General features: G+C 44.9%; 1 protein-coding gene across 1 annotated transcript in view; it reads left to right on the top strand.

The window, feature by feature from the left end:
- Positions 1 to 19,576, top strand: part of AGBL4 (AGBL carboxypeptidase 4) — a 1,215,313-nt gene that overhangs the window by 765,812 nt on the left and 429,925 nt on the right. The gene's annotated exons all lie outside the window — the stretch shown is intronic.

The raw sequence follows: 19,576 nt of genomic DNA, 5'->3' as shown, positions 1-19,576 counted from the left end.
CGGCACTTTCCCCTAAGCATCTTGACTTCCTTCTCTTGCTCCTCAGTCCAGGGCAGGCCTGAGCACCTGCGTCACCCTCTGACAGATTCCCTGCCACCCACAGGTCTTTTTTTCTCTTACAGGCGCTTCCCTACTAAATTTATTGCACATGCATTCATTCTGATGTCAGATCCTCGGAGCACCAGGGCTGACCCATCCCGTCTGTGATGCAGCAGGATGGGATCTTCTCTGACCTACACTGCTTTACTCCCTGGAGCACATCGAATGAACAAACAGGCACACAAGAGTCCAACGCACATACTGCTACTAGAGTTTCTGTTTGTGATGCTTGACTACATTATTTTTTCAAACAGATGGTAAAGATAACTTCATCTGTTTTATTTGCTATGCAATATTTCACATGGATAGCTTGGAATTTTAAAATCGCAACCATGAACAATTATTGACTATCACTAAAACAACATAGTGAATTTTTTGGTTGCATCCATATCGGTTAAAAAAGGAAAATAATTTGCTTGTAGGCTTCTCTAACACCCATGCTTTAATTTTTATTCTGTCATACATATGTACCCTCCCAACACACACACACACACACACACACACACATAGGACATGCACACATACATGCACACATGTATACAGACACACTAGAGATTGAAGTAAGTGCTTAATTAAGAGGGTGTTTTAAGTTTCACAAATTAGGGCCAGTAATTTCACCTATAGAAGCCTGGTAATACCTATAGAAAATGGTACATTGTTTATATAAAATAAGAGCTTTCTAGCTGCATCTGCTGTAGTCTCTTACTGCATATCAAATAGAAGGAGCCCCTAGCCAAAAAAATTGGTTTTCTTCTTCTTCCAATCTAGAATTTATTTTTCTTTTAATCCAGATGTTTCTCAAAAATAATGCTTGCCAAAGAATGAACAAGTTCTTCTAACCTCTGTCTTATCACTGACCACCGATCTTGGTGATAGTCTAAGCCTCTTACACTTGCTTACTACAGGCTAACTGCAGGCCGAAGTGCCTGTTAAACAGACTCAAAGCCGGGATTTAGGAATCAGATTGCAGCTGTACCGTAGGGCCATGTAACCTCAGGCAAATATCATAACCTTCTGAGCTCCACCTATAATATGGGATAATGATGCCTGCTCCAGGGGACCATTGTGAGCATGGGATCTGCACCTGTAACGGGCACTGGGCAGTGTCTGAAACAGAGACAGTACACTACAATAAGCTAAAAATAAGTCACAGGCGCCCTTGATCCTGGCCGAGGACTGAGACCTAAACTTGAATATCAATCTGAATCCTCATCCTACTGACAGTTTCACACTTCACTCTGTTTCACTATCTTATTCATAATGACCATGTGAGGGAATGTGGATGGACTGAATCCATATATCCCACTTGGACCAGCTCCCTCTAGCTTCTGAGCTTTTCCTGCATCCAGCCCAGCTTTCTATAACGAAAGCAACCAGGCATTGGGGCCCGGCATGAAACAATGCCCTTGGTACAAAATGAGAGACAGAGCTGGAAAGAAGCTCAGAGGCTACGACATCCAAACCCTTTATCTTTTTTTTTTTTTTTCCTGAAGCTGGAAACAGGGAGAGACAGTCAGACAGACTCCCGCATGCACCCGACCGGGATCCACCCGGCACGCCCACCATGGGGCTACGCTCTGCCCACCAGGGGGCGATGCTCTGCCCATCCTGGGCGTCGCCATGTTGCAACCAGAGCCACTCTAGCGCCTGGGGCAGAGGCCACAGAGCCATCCCCAGCGCCCGGGCCATCTTTGCTCCAATGGAGCCTTGGCTGCGGGAGGGGAAGAGAGAGACAGAGAGGAAAGCGCGGCAGAGGGGTGGAGAAGCAAATGGGCGCTTCTCCTGTGTGCCCTGGCCGGGAATCTAACTCGGGTCCTCCACACGCTAGGCCGACGCTCTACCGCTGAGCCAACCGGCCAGGGCCAAACCCTTTATCTTAAAATGAGGATGCTAATGTCCAAGAAGGGGAGTGACTGGCCCAAGGGCATGCAGGAGGAAAGCACAAACAGGGGCCTTAAATACTCACTCTCAATGCAGAGGTCTCCTCAGCCTCAGAGGTCTGCAGAGGAAGAAATGCCTGGCTCAGAGGAGCCCTGGTTCCCAAGGAAGGACACACTTCCCAACCTCCTCCTTTGTAGGAGGACCAGAGTCTGCGCATATGGGCTTCTGTGCATGGGGCTCATGAGCAAACAAGCTGCCCGCAAGCCACATACACATTTTTTTTTTGAGGTGTATATACAGTGAAATTCACTGCATTTAAGCATTTCATTCCATGGGCTTTGGTCATGTGAATGCCCATGCAACCATCGCAATTAAGATTTAGAATGTTTTAGCCCTGGCTGGTTGGCTCAGTGGTAGAGCGTCGGCCTGGTGTGCGGAAGTCCCGGGTTCGATTCCCGACCAGGGCACACAGGAGAGGCGCCCATCTGCTTCTCCACCCCTCCCCCCTCTCCTTCCTCTCTGTCTCTCTCTTCCCCTCCCGCAGCCAAGGCTCCATTGGAGCAAAGTTGGACCGGGCGCTGGGGATGGCTCTGTGGCCTCTGCCTCAGGCGCTAGAATGGCTCTGGTCACAACAGAGCGAAGCCCCAGATGGGCAGAGCATCGCCCCCTGGTGGGCGTGCCGGGTGGATCCCGGTTGGGCGCATGCAGGAGTCTGTCTGACTGCCTCCCCGTTTCCAGCTTCAGAAAAATACAAAAAAAAAAAAAAAAAAGATTTAGAATGTTTTCATCACCCCAGAAAGTCCCCTTGTGGCTCTTCCCATTCACTCCCCCCCCTTCATGGGCAGATTCTGTCACACTGGATTAGTTCTGTCTGTTCTTGAACTTCATATAAATGAAGTCATAGAATATGAACTCTTTTGTATCTGACTTCTTGGAGTCAACCATCCATATTGTTGAATGTATCAATAGTTTATTCTGTGTTCTTTTTTTCTCTGAATAGCAATCCTTAGAATGCGCCATAGGGTCACATCTCAAACTTAGCATCTACTGAGTGACTTTGTGTAAGACATGTAACCTTCCTAAGCTTCGGTTTCCTTATCTATAAAATGGGAATAATACTATCTTCCTCTCGGGGTTGGATATCCATCGCAGTGTGTCTGAGACACGGTCAGTGCTCCGAACCAGCAGAAAGAATCACAGAATCTCTGTGTTCCTGTTATTCTAGAGATCACTGTGAGCAATTCTTTTATTTTCCAGGTGAGGTCAGGAAGGCCCAAGGGCTTCTGTTCTGGGCCTAGCCCCCGAGGCCTCCTGCCTGCTGCACTGCACTGCTGCTCGGATCCTCAGCAGAGAGGGCCCGTTAGGGGCCCCACAGTGTGCGACTGGAACGTGCTTTCTTTCTAAGGACTGTCAAAATACCCTCCTGATGAGAACCTAAATAAATAGTTTTCTGAAACCTTTCAGATTTTTTAATAAGTCAAAATACACTTTTCTGACAGCATAATTGCTTTTCATAGTGGGGCCTTAAATCTGCACTATAAAAGAATAATGCAACAGTAGATCATTTGTGAAAACTTAATGAAAACGGAGTTAGGGAACCTCAGAGTCAGTAGACCTTGAAATTCACTTTCAGAAACTAATTTGCAGTAAATGCATGAGAAACATATTTAGACATGATAAACTTCCAGGCTGGTACTGGGCAGGTGTGGAAGTTTATCTTGATTAACTCCTTTGTTTTAATTAATGCCAGTGAGTGAGATGGGGGGCTCTGGCATTCGGTCAGCAGGAGCCACTGGGTAAGGAACCATTGGTCTACTGCTTCTATGGAGGCGGGTCACGACGTTGGTTCAGTTCAGGCTACAGGGTCGGACTACCTGGATCAAATCCCAACTCCATCACTTTCAAGCTGTATGATCTCAGGCAAGTAAGTTAACCTTTCTGTGCCTCAGTTTCCCTATCTGTAATATGGAGTTAATATAATAATCCTCAAAGAGTTGTGTTGAGTATTAAATGGATTAATATCAACAATACTCTTAGAATCTCCCCGGTACGTAGTCAGTGCTCCGTGAGTATTAGCTGTTGCTATTTTATCATTATGTTAATGCAGAAATGAGCAAAGAACCTTTTATACATCTTTCTATTGAACCATCATGACAATCCTCTGAGGCAGATATTATCATCCTCATTTTAGAGATGAGGAAACAGACTCAGAAGGGGTGAGTTTTAATGGACTGATGTAATAGAACATAAGAGAACTGTCATGTGACTTTGGTCTGATGAGAGCTAGCTAGAGTTTAGTACAGGGGTCCCCAAACTACAGCCCGCGGGCCGCATGCGGCCCTCTAAGGCCATTTATCCGGCCCCCGCTGCACTTCCGGAAGGGGCACCTCTTTCATTGGTGGTCAGTGAGAGGAGCATAGTTCCCATTGAAATACCGGTCAGTGTGTTGATTTAAATTTACTTGTTTTTTATTTTAAATATTGTATTTGTTCCCGTTTTGTTTTTTTACTTTAAAATAAGATATGTGCAGTGTGCATAGGGATTTGTTCATAGGTTTTTTTATAGTCCAGCCCTCCAATGGTCTGAGGGACAGTGAGCTGGCCCCCAGTGTAAAAGGTTTGGGGACCCCTGGTTTAGTACATGAATGTCTGTATGAGCCCCATTAAGGAAGAGCTATCCGTTTCTGAAATTTTGTTGTCTGAATTCAGAGACTTAGCAGCCACTTGTTCCTACAGTAGTCAAATCTCCACCCCCAAACACCTACATGTTTCAAGGTCATCTCAGTTTTCTTCTGTTCTTAAAAACCACCCACCTTTTAAAGCTCATTACAGTGACAAGAAGAGAAAGGAGTTGCCATTTTTGCATTTTTAGTCTTAACCAGGGCCTGTTATTCTTGAAAGGTTGAGGTGTTTTCTTTTCCTTTCTTCTCTTCTCTCTCTCTTTCTCTCTTTTTCTTCCTTTCTCTCCTTTCTTCCTTCCTTTCCTTCCTTCCTTCCTTCCTTCCTTCCTTCCTTCCTTCCTTCCTTCCTTCCTTCCTTCCTTCCTTCCTTCCTTCCTTTCTTTTTCACTTAGGAGAAAAAAAATTCCCTCAGCAGAAGACTCAGCAGCAATCTAACACTGACCCAAAATGCCTTTAAGGAATTGTCATTTCTAGGAATCCAAAGGTTCTTCCTCATGTTTCCTGGATTCAGATCTTGGTTGTCAGGGCTCCTGGCAAAAGAATCCAGGAAAACAAGCCAAAACAAGCATGATGGCAGCTACTTGTTCTGGAGAGGAAGTATCGTGTCTCCAGAGAGTCGGTCTGTTAGCTCATCGGATGTCAGCAAACCTCCCAGGAGGTGGACAGAGTAGGGACAATATGTAGGAGTGGCTCAGCCTAGGGCTGGGGATCTTTCCCCTGGCTTTGGAAGGCTAATCACAGTCTGTCCTGGGGCCGTTCCTTCCTTTCCTTGGGTTTTGGCTTTCAATCTCTTAAGTAAGGGCTTTGGATCAAAGCACTTATTTTAAAGATTTTTATAAAAGCAATGGTATACTTTACTCAAAATCTCATATAAAATGTAAAACTAATTAGAGAACTATCGAGGTTGAAGTGAAGGGTCACAGACCTAGTTCCTTTTTGTTAGGAAGAAGTACCAGCATTATTTTTAAGAGTCTGGGATATTTTGGTCATTGTTGTCATTTGTTGGAATGGGGAAGTAAGACTTAGACATGATGTAGGGCCTGCCTTACCGGGAACAGGCCCAGTGGGCCTTAGACTCCACTCTGAGGGGTGCTACTCACCTAGTATCATTCTTCAGACATCAGGCAGCTGACGTCAAATGTCTTTTGCACTTATATGTTGGGGAATTTTCTCTCCCCAACAAAGGAAGATTATATTTAACTAAGAACTGAGGCAGAGTAGAGAAAAGAGGCCGGTAGGAAAGGATGGAAGGAGAACAGAGAAATTAAGGAAGAAAAATTAATACTAAGAATTAAGCGCTTTACTCTTTTCAGAGCTATCTTAATGATAGTCATTTTAAAAAATATTTACAAATTTCTGTGCGGCAAGTAGAAATATTTTTATTTTCACTGTAAAGATGAAGAGATCGAGAGCTTCATAGCTGTCTTTGCAACAAGATTTGCATAGAATAAAGTAGCCAGTTAAATGACAGGAAGAACTGGGGAACAGCCTTTGAGGAGGAGGCAGCACAGAGTATTTCATACAAAGAGACGGCACTGGGGAAGCACACCAGGCAAAGACACAGGATGAGCAAAGGCCCAGAGGTCAGAACGAGGACATAGAAGTGTCCGCTGTGCATTATAGAGTTAGCCGGTGTAAACGATTTTCTTCATCCAGTCCAAACTTGTGGAAAGTTCCTAATTTGGATAATGAGGGAGAAAACTTTGAAGGGAGGGGAAGAAAGAGGGAGGGAAAGACCACACGTTGGAGTTGGTGTTTATTTAATTTCATGCTACAAGATTCTATATTTTCTGGAAAACCAACAAGACACATGTTTGAATTTAAATTGCAGAGTTAAGTACATGTTATTTTAGATTCTGAGTCCAAACATTTGGTTGGTATTTTCCACACATCTTCTCTGCTCCAGTTGGAGCACGTGGACATCCTGGTTTTTCTTGATGCTGAGCAGGCTCTCGCAGAGTGCCGTCTGTTTTGCTTCAAGGGCCACCAGGAAGCTGGTGTTGCAGGCTTATGGGAAACAATGAAATCCACTTGGAGAGGAGGAGGTAGAAAGCTTAGAGAGGCCAGAGGAAAGGCAAGGTGCCTGGTCCAAGGTCCCTCTCTGCCACAGACCCCCCCCCCCTCCCCGTGTGACCTTGGACAAGTTCTTTCCCACTAAGTTTAAGTCTGTTTCTCCATTTCGAGAATGAACAGTTTGGGCATTTGAGGAGTTAAGTAAAAAGGTGGAGGAACAGTTACGTTAACAGTAATCAAACTATGTCTTAATTCAACCATTTCTCATTTCCGTTATTACCACTCTAGCTTAAGCCCTAATTGTTTTATCTGTTGAGATATTCCTCTCCTCGCAGATCCATCTGCCATTACATCCCCCTGCACTCCGTGCTCCACGGAGCTGCCACACTGCTCCCCGGAAAACCATGTTGGGCAGATAAAATATATTATGCTCACTTTGTTAAAGATGGCGCTGCCCACATGGAAGCCCAGGTGATATTAATGTGTGTCTCTGTCTACAGGCAGAAACCTTGTAGCCCGGGGCTTGGTTTTGGGATTAAGCCTTTCCCACCCTTTTTTGATGTGGGGTGGTACAATCCTATCATGTCCCAGATAAGTGACTTTGTATTAGAGACTTCCCTATTTTGTATATTGGATTAAAGGTTTGGATTTCTACACTATAAAATGGGGGCAGAACAGGAGCTTGCTCTTGGTTCCTGAGATTAATATTAGAGGAGAGAGCAGAGAGGAGAGCAGAAAGAGGCCACGTGGAGGAGGCCAGGAGAAGCAGCCAAGATGGTGGAGTGTTGAGGGAGAAGCCAGTTTGTGCAGTGTTTGTGCAGGGAGAAGGAAGGAGATGGGGAACAGAGGTGAATAAGTCTGGTGAGCTAGAAACCTTTGATTCTAGAAAACTCGGATAAGTCAGTAGCTTTGTGAGCACTGAATGTGAGTGGGTTTTGGAGCCCAGTGTGTATTTTTACTTGCCCACCGGGTGCAAGCTAGAATTAAAGATGGTGGCCCACCAGTTTTTGGCTCCGTTGTTTCTTTACCGACTGTCCGAATCCAATGCGAACCTGCATGGGCCAGGCTGCTGTGATAGTGGCCCTGGCTACTGGCTTTACAACCAGAATTTGCTTTCCATGTTCGCAAACTGGGGTCACTTACCCTGGACCTAAAACAAAATGCAGATCCTTCGCTGTGGCTCAGGAGGCCCCGGGCGATCTGGCCCTGAGCTGTGTGGCCGGCCACTCTGCTCCTTCCTCCCTCTGCTGCACACCTCAGCCCTCCTGCGAGGCCTTGGACCCCTAGCAACATTTCTTCCTTAGGGTTGTTCCGTTCCCTGTGACAGAGTGATTTCTGACCCAGATTTTCACTTTTTTTCTTCCTTTAGGTCTGTCAAAGAATAAAACAAAGACCCAAAACAAAACATACCCATACACACAAGAAAACAAAATCAAACAAAAGTACAACAACAAAGCTTAGTCAGCTAACTTGCCCGTAAAGGAGTACATGCCAGAGAAGAACGTTTCCCGGAGTATGAACTAGCTCTAGAGATCAGCAGCTGCGTGCTTCCCTGTCTGTGACTCCGGAGCACGTAGAACAGCACCTCACCTATCGTAAATAATTTAATCAGTGCCCGTAGGCTTTGCCCTCCAGCTAAGCTCCACTACTCTGTTCTGTACATACGTCATACTATTTCGCACATTCTTCCCCTTTGCACATCTTGTTCCTTCTTCTGCCTGCCTTGTCTTCTTACCCAGTTCCGACTAGAAAATGCCCACCCATGCGTCACCATTCAACTCAAATAAGGGCATCTCCTCCGGAAAGCCTTCTCTCAGCCACTCCATGCAATTCTCTTGTTACCTCTGGAGCTCAGAAACTAGCCTACCCTCTAACAAAGCCCTTCTTATGCAGTCATGCAATGGTGTAATTATTTGTTCAGTTATCTTCTCTACTAAATGAGGAACTCTTTGCCTTGAAATAGAGAACCGTGTCATAATCAGTGTTGTATTGTTAATACTTGACACATTGTTATACAATAAATATTTGTTGATTTGAGTTCTTCAGTAAATGCAAATGAATGAACAAATACATGAGTGAATGATGAATGAATTGATGATGAAGGTGATATGGGGGTGAGAGGCAGGTGTGATGGATAGTGAGTATCACAGGTCTTGGTGACTTCCCATCTACAGACAGGTAAGTGGAACAGGAGAGCTTGGGAGAATGCTTTGCCCATGTGAAGTCAATAAAGGGCATTAAAGACTGTGAACTCTAAGGAAACATAGTGGATTTTGAAACAAAGCTTAGCACATTTTCTACCATTACATTCCATTTATTAGAAAACAATTCTAATGAAGGTGTGTGTGTGTGTTTGTGTGTTTTCCTTAGTGCTAAATCCATTTTAAAAACATTTTTTGAACCAAACTATACAACATGGCTCCCTCCTTAAGACTGGCTCTTTTTTTGGACTTCTGAAAGTAAGCCTTGGGGTTCTGACATAGAGAGGCCCCTCGCCTTTATCCACCATGTGGCTTTAATTGGACCCAGTTATAATAAACAGGGCATGTGAGCCCTAGTTTTAGTAAAAATTCTTCTGCTTGGTGTGTAGCGGGGTAATAAAACGCATGCTGTTGTGTAAGATGCCGTTAAACATTCAGCATCCAGGGATGAGTAATGATTACATCCCTCTTCTATTCCTAGCTGACTCCGGGTAGAGAAAAAGTCTCTTTCAGCCTTTGCCCAATGTCACTTATTACTGCCATTATAAATTGAAAACATTTTTCTGCCATAAAATTCCCTGTGATGAATTGTACCATAGGCATTAGAGTTTTTTCATCGTTTTCTTCTTGATGAGCTGGCAAAATAAAGAGAATAAAACCGGTATATTCTTTTCTTTTGGAGAAATCCAATCTCCGTAAATGACCCCCTTAAGACTCTCAATGACTGTTTGTATGGATTCTGATCTTAAAAAATCACCCAACTTGGGGGCTCGCTGTGTGTATTATCATGCAGTTAGTTTATTATTGAGCAATAGTCTGTCTGAAAGTGATTTTGAGGATGACTTCATTAGCAGAACTACAGAAAGCTCCCCTTAAGTGATTTGAACAAGGAAATTGAAAGGGAATTTAGGACTTTTATTTAAAACAATGCTATCTTGGGTCTCTTTTCTAATGCATCACGCCTTGTTACCTGACCAGAGAGATACACTTGATTATCCACATTCTGTCTTTTTTTTTTTTTTTTTTAGTCCTACAATTGGAATAGAAGAAAGCTTGGGCTGATTTTTATTCTAAATACTAAGTTCCAGAAACGGTGTAAGGTGCTTCTTGTATCAAACCTTTATGACAATTCTATAAGAAAATATTATGTGCATTGAACAGGTTAGGCAAATGAGGGTCAGAACATTTGCGTAACTTGTCTGAGCTTATACAGCTAGTTAAAATGAAGCCTGACTTCCAGCTCCTGCCCATTGTCCCCCTAAAAACTGTGTTCTTTCCTCTCTAGTATACTGCCTCCCAAATGCAAAACAATGAAATGAACTGAGAGATTGCAACTAATAGAATACTTTGAGCTATTACTCTTTTGGATACTTAAATATGACACGATAGACTGAACTCTTCAAATGTGTTTAAATAGGCAGATGTGAGTTGTATCTGCCCCTCCCGTGGAAGAAGCAGAGGCCCCTGCTAATACTGCCGTTGTCCCTGACTGTGTCATCTTCCCCCAGCAGAGTGAAGACAGAGCCGAGGCTGGTGCTGTGTGGGTCGGTCTGTTTACACACCTCCCTCCCGCGCTCTGAGCGCAGTGAGCGCGTCGGATTCGTTTCGATAGGCTTTCATTTGGTGTGTGCTTGATGGATGGTTGGGTAGATGGAGAAATTTGAGGCTAAACAGACAGGGATTGGAGAACATCGGGATTTAAGGTAGAGTTACATTAAGAAAAATCAGTGAAAGAGGTTGAAGCCGAGCAGTCAGAAGAGAAGGAAGGAAACCAGAGGAAGGAGTGGCAGTGCAGCCAGCGGTGGCGGGGGTTCTGAGGCGGGGACAGTGGGAAGCGGCACACACCGACATAGTGTTAAATCAAACGGGGACTGAGAAGGGTGAGCATTAGTGCTCGGCTTGGTGAGAGCAACCTCAGGAGAAGAAGAAACGGAACCCCGTTTAGATTCACGATTGGGGAGGCGGAGGCAATGATAGCAGGCACTTCTGTGAAGGAAATATTATGACGTGAAGGAAAGATATTCTGTTCACTTGGGGAAGGTGTGAAAGGGGAGGATTTTGAGGGTTTCAGGTTGTGTGTCTTTAATATATTTGTGAGCTTCATAGAGAAAGCAAAGAGCTATGAAGGCTCGTTGGTACCTTGGTGTTTTGTACTCAGACTTGAAGCTACTAACAGTGAGGATCCCGCCATTACCCACCTGAAGTGTGGTCTTAGCAGTCAGCCAGAGACTGGTGTTTGTGTGGCCTTCAGAAGACATGTAAGACTTCTGGGCATTTTCACAGTGTAATTGTGATCCATATCCCTGCATTCCAACAAGAAAACGCCTTTTCTTAATACCAAAAAACAAGAGTCAGTGCTCGCTGTTACCGTTTTATACTGTGCATACCTGTCTCTTAATGAGCAACAGAAGATTTGACAAAATTATCTTCAGAAGAAGTATCCAAATTTCTTTCTTTGCACTGTCCACATAAAACAAAAGGCAAATGTGTGTGTATGTGTGTGCACTTTAATTGATTTATTGTCTGGCTAATTGTTTTAATTATTTACTTCTCTAAAAGCACTACTCCCATTTAATTAGCTTTAGTTATATAACCTCACATTCTCAAGACCCAAGTGGTTCCTTAATGAAGACCAGCAGCAAATGTTGCCATTTTATGAGCGGACGGCCCACCAAACCTACCTGAAACCACAGCTAGCATTGTGGTAAAACTTGTCATTGCGGCCTCTCTCCCCTTGGTTCCTCTGCTCCTTCTTGGGACAAAGCCACATCAAACAAATCACCATTCTGAAGACACGCTTTGTAAGTACAGGCCTCCGAGTCCTTTGTGTGTGTTTTTCCTTTTCTTGAAATAGTGCCCATCATTTTAACATTTCAAACTCCTCCTCATCCCTCAAGGCCTAGCATATCTGAAGCCTTCTCTGCCCACACCCCCTGCTCCTCACACCCCCTGCTCCCCACACCCAAAGAGTGCAGTTGCCCAATAACATGCTCCACGTCTAGTGCCCTGGACTTAACAGTGCTGTGTTCCTGCCTTTCTCGGGACAGAATGCCTTTTAGTCTGCCTTTCATCTCCACCTGTTTACATCTTAGAACCTGAGAACATCAAAGGGGAAAGCTCTTAGAGATCGTAATATTTCAGACGAATATTGAGTCCCAGAGAAAGAAAGCAGCAGGCGGCTGTCAGGAAGCTAGAACGGCACTGGGGGGTCTCTGGAGAAGGCGGTGACTCCGGGAGGAGGCGGTGGGATGTAGCGGGGAGACGGTGACTCCGGGAGGAGGCTGTGGGGTGTAGCGGGGAGACGGTGACTCCGGGAGGAGGCGGTGGGGTGTAGCGGGGAGACGGTGACTCCGGGAGGAGGCTGTGGGATGTAGCGGGGAGACGGTGACTCCGGGAGGAGGCTGTGGGGTGTAGCGGGGAGACGGTGACTCCGGGAGGAGGCGGTGGGGTGTAGCGGGGAGACGGTGACTCCGGGAGGAGGCGGTGGGGTGTAGCGGGGAGACGGTGACTCCGGGAGGAGGCGGTGGGATGTAGCGGGGAGACGGTGACTCCGGGAGGAGGCGGTGGGATGTAGCGGGGAGACGGTGACTCCGGGAGGAGGCGGTGGGGTATAGCGAGGAGACGGTGACTCCGGGAGGAGGCGGTGGGGTGTAGTGGGGAGACGGTGACTCCGGGAGGAGGCGGTGGGGTGTAGCGGGGAGACGGTGACTCCGGGAGGAGGCGGTGGGGTGTAGCGGGGAGACGGTGACTCCGGGAGGAGGCGGTGGGGTGTAGCGGGGAGACGGTGACTCCGGGAGGAGGCTGTGGGGTGTAGCGGGGAGACGGTGACTCCGGGAGGAGGCGGTGGGGTATAGCGGGGAGACGGTGACTCCGGGAGGAGGCGGTGGGGTATAGTGGGGAGACGTGACTTCTTAGTGAAACCCACCTGCATTCCAACCTTGGCTCTACCATGAGCAAGCTGTGTAAGGTTTTTATCCTCCCTGCACATCACTTACTTGCCTTATCTGTTTACATGGTTTTTATTTTTTTTAATTGTATCTCTTACATGGTTGGGGATCATACTAAACAAAATGCCTACTTTTGTCCCTGGCACATGGCAGATGTTTTATCATTTTATGTATATTTGTACACATGTATATATGTATGTAGCTATGTACTTATTTATTATCACTTAGGAGTGGCCGTGTGATATTGAGGAGACAGTCACATAATAATAATAGGATTTTTGTAGTAGACAGACTTAGCTGTCTACTACTATGTGACCTTGGACTAGTCACTGAACTTTTTTTTTTTTTTAATGGAGGTCTTTATATCTATATTCAGGAAAAAAAGTATAAAGATGAGCAAAATTTTGCATAAAATATCTGATATCTGTGTATCAATAGGTATTATGCATTTAAGAAAGGGTCCCTTATATCATTGGCATTATTTCTGTATTCATGCTCTTATTTAATATTCTGCAGGATTCCAAGAGTAGATATTATTAGGCCTGTTTGTCAAGTGGTGTAACGGATTATGGACTGGCAGCCACATTTTGAAAATTCTGAACCTTACAGGAGCATTTGGGGTATAACATACAGATGTAGAGAAGCCAAGAGTCGGGCACTGCTCAGAAATCGGGCACGCAGGTGGGCCTCCGTCACCTGGGAGAGCCAGGTGGCAGGAATGACTCAGGTATGGCAGCGAGATCAGGTGGTACTTACGAGTTGGCCCTAAGACAAAGGTCCCAAGGATAAAGCCTTTCTCGTCTACATTGCCCAGATAGAGCTGGCACTCTCCTCTGTGCCCTGCCTCCCACATGTCCGCTGCTATCTCAGGCCCTGTGCTTTTCCTATTCTTTCTTCTGCTCCAATTCTCTCCAGTATGACCGGGGACTGCTGGGGCCTTTGTGATTTGGACCTGGAGTCCTGTTTACTACTGTACCCTCTGCACTTAAACACAATATTTTGTTGACTATTACTTCACACGGAGTCTGACACATAGTAAATACTCAGTGAGTGTTCACTAAATGAATGCATGAATCCAATGAAACACTATGCATCTAAGGATGGTGTAAACTATAAAATGCTGTTTGTAAGAGAGTGGTTATCAACAGCGATCATTACAAAGTCAGCCAATAAGCTCCTTTAGACCTTAATCTGTTTTTCAGGCCTCAGTACTTAGGCATTCAGGGCACAGAATGGCCACGTGGTGCGCCACAGAGGCACGGCTGAGTCAGAAGGGACGTGATGAGGTCGTTTATTCCACCTTTTCTGAAAGGCTCTGGTAAAGATCCCATCTTTCATGCCACCTGAAACCCCTGTGGGAGTTCCCCGGGAACATCATACAGAATACAGGGCCCGCCTGGGAGCCATTATCCTGTGTGAGATGACAGGTCTGGAAAAAACGACATGATTTGTACACATTCCCAGCTGTCATCGAAGCTGCTGCCTAATGGATTAATTAGCTTTCTGTGTTTTGGTGCTTGTATTGGCGGCTGGGCTGCTCAGCTGATCATAGGCTCCCGTGGGCATTCAAAGGGATAGATGATGATGATGATAATAAAAATAATAATAACAGCTAACATTAATTGATATCCTACCCTATGCCACATAGTGTTCCAAGTACCTTAAGTTGATTATTTTTTTTCTCACAGCTTATAAGGTGCATATTGTTATTATCACCAATGGATAAGAAGGAATAATGGCAGAAATCACAACTCAAACCCAGGATGCTTAATGTCAGAGTCTGTGAGCTGAATCAGTAATCTTATCCTAAATATAAAAATGAGGCCTGACCTGTGGTGGCGCAGTGGATAAAGCGTCGACCTGGAATGCTGAGGTCGCCGGTTCAAAACCCTGGGCTTGCCTGGTCAAGGCACATATGGGAGTTGATGCTTCCTGCTCCTCCCTCCCCCTTCTCTCTCTCTTTCTCTTTCTCTCTCTCTCACTCTCTCCTCTCTAAAAATTAATAAAAAAAAGAAAAAAAAATGAAGTAACAGAGGCTCAGATTTTAAGTGATTGCTCATAAGTGATTGAACTAATCTAGACGTAAGCCTGCCCACCTCAGTCTGTGCCCCTCCTGTCCTGCCAGGGCAGGCCTGGCAGAGCCAAACAGTTCTGTGCATAGGCGGGTAGGGGAGCCAGAACCACCCTGCGTGTACAATTTCTGGGAGCAAAGTAAGACCCCGGCCCCAAAAAAGACTGGGTACAGCAGGAGATCTTAGCTACAAGAACAATTGCTCCTAATTGCTCTGTGTATCCTAAGAGAAACACAATGACCAGTGTAGGCTGACTTAGTGTTGTCTCCTCTGGTCACTGAACAAGTGCTCTGCACTGCTTCCTCTCCCCACACCCAGACCATTTCCTTTCCAGTTCAGTAAGAAAAGGGAGAGGGGGATGCACAATTAGTGTGTACATGCTTTTATTCTAGTATGTGATGTCTGGTGTTCTTCTAATCCACACAACCCTGTGGAACGGGTGGTGTCATTACTTTCATTCTGAAGAAATTGAGGAGAAGCAATGGGCCCCCAAATCACACAGCTGCTAAATATCTCGGTTGCGATTTTTAACCCAGGTCCACACTACATAGTAAAACTCAGTAATAGTTGTTGAATGACTAAATGAATCAATGAATGAATAAATGAGATAACTTGCTCAGGGATCTTTCAAGTGTACCAAGCTGCTTTTTAGGGTGGTTTAAGGCTATGATTCTTGACACTGGCTGCACATGAAAACACCCACAGAGCTTCTAAAAAAACCAGTTACCTGCCTCCCCTCCATTGAATCAGAAGTTCTCCCAGTCATTGCTATTTTTTTTAATGTCCTAAATTATTCTCACATGTAGCCAGGGTTGAGGATCACTGGTCTTTGAAGGAGTAAGGTTTCTCTGTGTACAGCTTGTAGGTGGCTGTCAATTGGCCCCTGCTCTTGGTGAAGTGGGTTGTGGGGCATGGACCCAGACATCACTGGCCCCCAGGTAAGGCGTGTGCCATGCTGACTGCTACTGCTCTGGCCTCTGATCGACCTGGTGGAACTGTAGCTTGTTGGCCTGCATTGCCCTCTGGCCCCGGCTGCTGCCTAGTCCTGGGCTTGGCAGCATGAATTCATTTTCTCTTGCTGATGGCAGTGTCATTAGTCATTTCCAGGAACTTACGGGGATGGCTTCCTTAATATTTCCTTCCTTCACCCTTTTCTACACTGGACTCCCCAGCCCTGAGCCCACCACCACCCGCAGCCACCCCGACCAACAACAGCCCTCCCTCATTCTCCTTTGCTCCCTCTCAGAGAGAGTAGCAGTCTTCCTGAGTCTCTGCCTCTTAGTTTTATGTCTGTGACAAAGAAAGATACTGTGAAAATCAATTGCTCGGGTCAAGGAGAAGGTATTGATTCAGCTAACAGTGTCAATGCTCCAAGTGAGTCAGAAGGTGAGAGAGATAAACATGACTGGCATTTCAGGGGCTGGCTCGGGCACGTCTGTGGTCTGCGCTTCAGAAATGAGCTCCCCAGAATCTTCCCTTCTGTCCAATTTTTGGGGCCTTTTGGGCTTCCATTTTACTACCAATGCCTCTTATCCTGCCACTCCTCTGTGCTGATGCATTGCTCTGGGCGTTCCTCTGGAACTGCATGCACTGTTGTTCATGTGGTGTAACACACACACACACACACACACACACACACACACGTGCACACGCGCGCGCACGGACACAAACATGCTGACACACACACAAACCAACTGGGATCTCCCTAAGGGCAGATGATTGTGAGGTATGTTGCTCTATCTCTTTCTCCATTTCTCCAGTTCAAGCCCTGGCAGAGAACTGGTATCAATGAGTATAAGTTCCAGCTGAACAGTAAAGCATCACCAAATGTTTTCACAGCTATTATAGGACCCTTAGAAGCCTTGCAGGCATCCCCAAACTACGGCCCGCGGGCCGCATGAGCCCCCCTGAGGCCATTTATCCGGCCCCCCCACCGCACTTCTGGAAGGGGCACCTCTTTCATTGGTGGTCAGTGAGAGGAGCACTGTATGTGGCGGCCCTCCAACAGTCTGAGGGACAGTGAACTGGCCCTCTGTGTAAAAAGTTTGGGGACCCCTGCATGATGTTCAGGGATTCATGTCCACATTTGACAGCAAAAGCAGCCAATGAGTTCGAGTCCAGAACTCTATAACAGACTATTCGTCAAAAGTATTCTATGTCAACACTCTCCATGAGGAAGTGTTAAAACCATCCGCTTTTAACACAATTGACCACTCACACCTTCTCAAATTGCCTCCTTCCTTTGGCTTCAGAAAACTACTTTTACTTACCGTATTACCCATGTATATTACGCACCCTTTTTCAAAAAATTTTGGGTCTAAAAACTGGGTATGTCTTATACAATGGTTGTAGATATTTTTACTTGCATTTTCTGCTTTTTTGCACTTGTTTTTGCGCTCATTGTATGTAGATATAGAAGGACAGTGACTCGTCATCAGACACAGATGAGGACAAGCTAATGGATGAGAGTTTTGACAGTGATGAGTTGTATGAATTTTATGATAAATAAAACGAGTTCAGAAACTTTATGTAATACATTTTTCTTCAAATTTTGGGTGCCAAAATTAAGGTGCATCTTATACATGGGAGTGTCTTATACATGGGGGAATACGTAATTCTCTTTCTAGATCACCCTTTACTGGTTTCCTTTCGTTTTCTTGACTTCCAGACATTGAAATACCCCAGCATTTCAATCTCTTCTTTCCTCAGTTAGTATAACATTCTTCATGATTTCATCCAGTCTCATGGCTTAAAATACTGTTTATCAGATGATAACTCGTTTGTTTATGTCTCTACCCAGAACTCATCCCTGATCTCCTGAATCATACAGCTAATTGCTTACCTACTTGGCTTGAATATATGATAACCATATGAAGCACAGTTTGTCTTAAACCAAATTTATAATTTTTAATCTCCCAAAACTACTTTTACCACAGTTTTCCCCATTTCTATAAATGGCAACTCTATCTCCTTCACTGCCTTTCATCTTTGAAATAATCTTTCTTTTTCCTACTGCCTACCCTATCATCATATCTATTGATTCTGTGATCAAAATATATCAAAATTACTGATCACCTTTATCCCTTATCGTCTTATGCAGATCACCATTATGTCTTCCCTGGGTTGTTGGAATAACCTCCTACCTAATGGCCCTAATTCTACCCTTGACTCCCTAGCTCTTCCCTGTATGCGTTCATTATCATTTATTCTACACCTGGAAGCCAGAGTGGTCCTCTGCAATTAGTCATATTTTTACAGTTCTCGGCTCAAGATCCTTCAGTGCCTTCTCATCTCACCCAGAGGAAAAAAAGCCCAGAGACTTTACCAATTGTCTACCAGGCCCTATATGATTTGTCCCTCACCTCCAGGCTCTCTGACCTCTTTTCCCCACCCTCTCCCTTGATCACTCTGTTCCAGTCTCATTGGCTTTCTTGCTGTTCCATGCACTCACCAAGCATGCTCTTGCTTCAGAGTATTCACTCTTGCTGGCCTCTTCCTGGAATGCACTTCCCAGGTATTCTCCTGGCTCACTGCTTCTCTTCCTTTGCCTCTCTGGCCATCATATATAAGATGGCAGCTCCTCACCTTAGTGTTTCTTGTCCTCTTTACTCCACTTTGTATTTTTGCTTCTGACATCCTGAATATTTTTTTATTGCCTGGCACATAGTCGGCTCTCATATAATTGCTTCATTTGTTAATTCAACAAGTATTTATTGACCATCTACTCATAACAACTACCATCTTTTGAGGTCACCTTATGAAGTAATTCTTGTATGTTATTGTATTTATTTGTCAGGATAGCCATGACAAGTAGTATTAACATCTCCAAATTATGCCTGAGGATATTTGAGCTCAGGGGAGGAAAATGGCTTGGTGAAGATTATGTAGGAAATAGTGGCAAAGTGGGCTCTGAAATCTATGTCTTTTCATTCCTGTGCTCTTCTTACTCTATCCAGATGCCTCCCTCAGGAAATGGCATTGATTTAAAAATTACTTATTGAATACTTCTGTTCCCCAGGCCTTGAGTATGGTGTTAGAGGCTATAAAATTTGTGGGCAGAATTCCCTGCCCTCAAGGAGTCCATGATCTAACAGGAGAAGCAAGCACATAAACAGATGAGTAAAACAGGATAAAGTTGGTCAATGGCACAGAAAGGCACAGGATGTCAAAGGAGACCAAAGAAGAGTTACCTGACCCAGCACTGAGGGGGGAAGAAGACATAACAGAGACACGGAAAAGACAAGAAACGTTTTCTGGAGATGTGTAGGGTCAAGTATTTAAAGATGAGTCACAGGGACACAGAAACTAAAGTGATGGGTAAACGCTGGTTGCTTGAAAACTGAAATATCTCTGGCTCACCCTGTACAAATTAACTTCACGTTCATACAACTACTCAGCACACGTGCTGTTGTTCAGTGGGCAACTTTCCTGGGCTCAGTGGTTTCAGTGCTCCTTTGAGCTGTGGAGACCCTGAACAAATATGTTTTCTACAGGACTTCTGTCTTCATTAACAAGTTGATTAACAAAATTACAGAATCTGTGTAAAAATTATTGTTATGATTTTTTGAAGGATAATGACTGTAACAATATGGAAGAAAGAGGTAGTTATGTAGTTTTTATTGCCTAATCAGTGCCTATCAAGATCTTTCACAGTGTCTAGGTACTATATTTCTGTATTCTTTA

The sequence above is a fragment of the Saccopteryx leptura genome, chromosome 3 (genome assembly GCF_036850995.1).
Source record: "Saccopteryx leptura isolate mSacLep1 chromosome 3, mSacLep1_pri_phased_curated, whole genome shotgun sequence".
Classification (NCBI taxonomy): Eukaryota; Metazoa; Chordata; class Mammalia; order Chiroptera; family Emballonuridae; genus Saccopteryx; species Saccopteryx leptura.
The sequence above is the reverse complement of the archived record's forward strand: the minus strand, read 5'-3'. Positions and strand labels throughout refer to the sequence as shown.